Here is a 5,552-nt window from a genome sequence, read left to right on the forward strand (position 1 = left end):
AAAATAGACTCAAAAAATTGTAACAGCAGCTGCGTGGGGGGCCCAAACAAATTTTTTGTCAGGGGGCCCATGATTTCTGGTGTCGCCCCTGCCCAGCTGTGTCTAGTTCCCCTGATTACCTCCTGTGAATTTAAGTCCACCTGTTGTCTCTGTCTCATGTTGGGTCCTTGTCTACGTCTAACGTCTTTTGCCGCCTTTTGTCATGCATCAGTTGCTGTCAGTTTCCCTGTGCTGCCTGAGTTTGTTACCTGAATTCATTATTAAATCTTCATCAATATCTTCTTCAACCTGGGTCAGCCTGCGTTTTCACTCACCTCATCACCCACAAATCATGACAGTAGTAGGACCCGACCACATAATGGGTGAGAAAGGTAAAAAAGTATTTAATAAATATAGACAAAATACAAAATAGATGAAGGGAAAAAGAGTTGCTTTCAAACAATGCTGACAATTATTTTATATGCTGGTAGGGCTCACAGGATTCCTATTTCTAGATAGAAATAGACTCCTCACTGACTGGAAGTCGGAGTTCTACAGGCTGAAGAGAAATGGTGAAAGTCCCCTGTGGTAACCCAGAGCTGGTGACCAGCCTCTCCGACACACAATCCCTCTGTCACACAAACTGCTATCAATCAGCTGGTGAATAATTCAGGAGGTTTTGGTGGAATCCATCTGTATCTGTTGGAGCTTCTCACATGGCGGTGCAGGCTGAACTGTGTTCATAAAAACATGATACTAACACTGCTGCAGGAATAGGAGTGACAACAGATTCTACTCTGAAGATCCTGAAGATCCTTATCTGAAGATCCAGATAAGATTTTAAAAAAAAACTATCTGTTGCTCTCAGTTAATTGACTCATTTGCATATTTTAACTTGCGTAGATTTTTGAATGGAAAATACAGATTACAAGGCAATTCCTATTTGTTCCTTAACAAAAGTCAACAAGCATTTTAAACAGATATGATGATGTAAACAGATATTCACATGTTATTTATTAATTAGTGGAATGAATATTGAAGCAACATGTAAAGGACATCAGCCAAGAAGTTAAATATAGAGTGAAAATTTGTTTTCCAGATGGACAAATGGACACTTTGTAACTTTGTTACAGGGTGGCTGAAGGACAAGAAAGTCAATGTTTTGTTGAGGCCATCACAAAGCCATGATTTTAGCCCTGTCAGGAGGAATGGGCCAGAATTCCAGCTACCCAAAATGTTTCATACAAGGCAATGCTACAAAATACAGGAGATGTATGTAAACTTCTGATTTTGAAGAGATTAATAAATACATTCCTGAAATATTCATGTTCTCATTAATGTGGAATTTAGCAAATTGAATTTATCTTGGTGCACTTCTTTTGGTTTCAACTGTAAAAATGGTTGAACCAGAGTGAAGGTGAAAGAAATCAACATCAATTTGCATTTTGGATGATTTGTAGCTAATTACACCAGTGACCCTAATTCTACAGTATCTGTTTGGGTGAAAGTTGTTTTATTGCTTTAAATCATGACAGAATAAGAAACATGTTTCAATCAGATGGTCTTGCTAGTGACTGGTTAATCTGGTCCCTAAACAGACATGGCTAATTCTGCTTTTTCAACCTCTTTAATTCAAACAGCAGTTTATTCTTGTTGAATCCATTAATTTAAATGTTTAAATGATCTTGGCTCAGTGATGAAAGGTCCTCCCCACACATTACAAATTAAATTATGGTCCAAGTCATACACACTACTGCATATTACAACCAACCAGAGTTTCTGTTAATATAAGACAATATGTGGCATAAAAATGACTTCATTTAGGCCTTTGTATCAGTGTCTGTCACTAGGTGAGCTAGTATTCCATTTACATGACTCACAATTCCCCTCGGTCTTTAACGAGCTTTCAGACTACTAAATAATTCACTCTTCTCAAATCATAAGAGCAGATTTCAGAGCAGATGCTCAAGTTTCATATTTTGTTTTGTAAAAACCTGATATATGTTTTTTCCAACCTCCGAGGAACAGCCCTGTTCTGCTCTCATCTGTCCTGCCTTTGCTCTCCTTATCACTGCCTCCCAGTCCCTGCAGAAATGTTTCCAATGGAACGTGATGCGTGGAGTCGACTTCTCGGAGGGTTTGGTACAATTCTCCTACACTGCCTGTTTTCCTAATTCAACACAATGGTCTGACACTTATTTAAAACGCCATGAGAGCCCCACTCACTTTGAAATTACCTGTGATACAGAGACAATGTATTGCAGTATTTCTATTTTTATTGTCAAATTTTATCTATTTTTATTTTTGAAATCACTTGTGACTGTGTATTGGTTAGTTTTTTGGGGTTTTTTATGTTTTTTTTCCCTCCATGTCTGCCTCTTCTTTTTTTATTATTGCATTTCTACAGCATTTTATTGTCCAAGGACCTTTTTTTCTGTTTCTGCAGACCAAACTGTTTATCGCTGCAGATGTTGGTATCTCAGTCTGCTGATGTTCGTCTCAACCAGGGAATTTTTAATTCACTTAAAACTCTCAATGTTGAATACACAGTATTTTCTTATTGTTTTTTAAATACTGAAGGCTTGAATGGCTAAATGTTCTGCTAATAAATTTAGAGAAGACACAGACAGTGTTGTCATCTTTGAACCTGGAGACCTCAATAAATATTTGGCCTCCAGTAACATTGTAAAGACATTGACAATATGTATTTTTTACTGAACAGGATGTCTGTTATTTACCTGCACATATTGCTCAAATAAGAAATCACAGAGTGATTCATATAACTAATCCATGCATTTCTTATTTTTATTGTGATTCCTGACTATCAAGAATGTCAGTGAAAAGCTTCTAGCTTCCAAACACTGCAGTAGGAATTCCTATAACATTTAAAAGGAGAAATCATACATCTCCAATTTAACATCCCTTCATTTGCTCACTTTTTGTCCACAGCAGCATTTCTCATTTGGTTTCCTTCACTTTTACTGTGAGCTTTTAAAACCAGACCAAGATGGCTGGACAACGTCATGCACAATGGCTGCTTGTTAGTTCCACCGTCACAAGTTGCTTAGTATGAGCAGCAGGCAAGTCAGCAAGTTAGTCTGTGTACATGAGAAGAATGCATAAGAACAGAAAAATAAGGCAGAAAGCAACAGACAGGTATACTGCAGCACAATGTTCATCCGAAGCATGGCTGACCCTGCAGTCTGACTGAAAACATTTATTAAATATATTTAATTTTGCTTTCTTTTTAATCTCTCTCTCACACACAATCACAGATCTAATGATCATAATAAAATACAAAATTCTAATCAGCAGATACCATAACAAGTTCACCGAAACAAGAGCACAATTCCAAATAGAGCATGAGACCATTACCAGCTTGGTGATTGGGCCTGTGGGACACTTAAATGAGCATTTAACTGAGCCGATCAATATAGCTTCCTCCTGACAAACCTTATTAACTGCTACTGCAACAAGAGAGCTGACACACTCTGGGCATGTTTACACCAACACACAGATTCTGCGTGTGAGGAGATGGAAGGTTTATATTACTTCTGGGTGCCAATTTCAGCTGTGTGAGGATAAGAAGGAAATGCTCATTTGATTTGTCCATCTGTTCTGCACAGTGTATCTGTCAAATCTATTTAATTCACACAGCACTGTTTATAAATATTAGCAATTTAAAGTTTGTGATATAAAGAGTAAAGATGGTAAAAGAAAAAAGAAAAGACAAAATAACATAACAGGTATTATGGGTTTATTTATGAACATTTTGATGACTGACTAAAAGTAAAGAAATAATTCAATAAAAGTAAGGCAACTAAAATTTTAGCAACAAGCTATAATCAAAAGAACAGATATAAATGGCTAATATTTATTACTGTGTTTAATAAAACAAAATAATATGACCAATTCAATTAATAAGAAGAACCTATATATTTTTATTTTCTAATGAATTCATATGGGCATGTATATATCATCAGACTTTCACAAAAGACTACAACCTCACAAAGTTCCTAAATTATCTAGAAATGGCATGATTTAACACACCTGAAAAAATTTATTTGAAGGAAGTTATGACATGTCCATTCTGTCAGCATTTACCAAATAATTTCCCCCTGCTGTTTGCCACTTCCTGGTGATCCTCATCTGGACACTTCATGCTCTCTGTGTCAGCAGTGCCTGATCCTCCAACAAAAGGCTACAATCAAACCAACCAGGACCCATGGTAGAGTCAGGATGCAGCAACATGGCATGCCAACATCACACCAAGACAAGCCAGTAGTCACAGCCAGGGGCACGGTAAAGGGGTGAAAAGTGATGACGATTCTAGGGGCCCTGACCTGCAGGGGGGCCTCTACAATTTAATTATTTATATTTTCTTCATAGACATAAAATAAAAAAAATCGGGGTCCTGTCAAATACAAAATTAATCATATTGTATTTTCAAAGATTAGTTTTAGCAGTAAAAATTTAATGTTACCCCTCCCAGACCAAAAAACACACATCCGGTTTTTTCCCTGAACTCCCCTCTGGATCTACATGAAATGGTTCATTCCTGCTTGGAGCGCTTAACAGTGACGTATGCAGCTACAGTCAGTACAAGCTGCAGCTGAATACAGCGGCGACTGTGGTAGTTACTATGCTGCTAAAAAAAAGTTATAAAATCAGATTTTCAAAAACAAAACGGAGGGAGAAAGAGAAAAAAAAGGCAAGAGTGTTCATTTATAACCCAGTTTTTCCTCCAAGAGAGGTGGGTAGACTGTGTGAGATTATCAACCATTTAGCATAATTAGCCTAGCTACAGACTACTGTTTGCCTCAATTTCACTATCATATAATGAATTAAGGAAAAGAATTACCAACATATTCATATATTTAACTTGTTCCCTGTACCTTTTACCACTTACCAGATGAGTCAGTCAGCAGCAGCTCTAACCACCGTCCCTCCTGATCCCTCTCGAGTGAAATTAAAGCAGCAGTATGTAACTTTTATATAAATATTTTTTCACATATTTTTTTAAAACTGTCAGAATGTTGTGACAGTATGGTATGAGAGGTAATCTGTGAAAAATCTATTTCCTCTACTTTCTCACAGGGTTCTCTAAAACAACCAGTCAGTGGCAGGAGAGTTTCAGTGCTGTCAATCACAATCTCATGTGGTGCTGCTCATCCTTCCTCCCCCTCGATTTGTGCTGTGCTGCAGCTAGCATAGCACAGAGCTGTGCAGATTCAATCTGTGAATGCGCAGTTTAGCTGGCATAGCTAACAATGACGGCAGATAAACAGTTTCTTGTAATAAGTTGTTTCTCCCCCATTAGCATATTTAGCAGTGAGGGAATGAGGCTATTTGACAGCGCTAAGAGCATCCTACTAGTTCTCATTGGTTGTTTTGGTCAGAACGGTGCATTACTTTAACCAGTAATAGTAATTCAGGAAGGAGATGGAGGAGATTGATTGTTTTCACAGATTATCTGTCTCATGACAAACTGCTACGACATCGTGACAGCTTTAACAAATTTGGTGACACTAGATGGAAACTCAGATTTTGTGGAAGTTTAGTTTTAGTAAATT

This window comes from Poecilia formosa, unplaced genomic scaffold, assembly GCF_000485575.1.
Source record: "Poecilia formosa unplaced genomic scaffold, Poecilia_formosa-5.1.2 Scaffold611, whole genome shotgun sequence".
Classification (NCBI taxonomy): Eukaryota; Metazoa; Chordata; class Actinopteri; order Cyprinodontiformes; family Poeciliidae; genus Poecilia; species Poecilia formosa.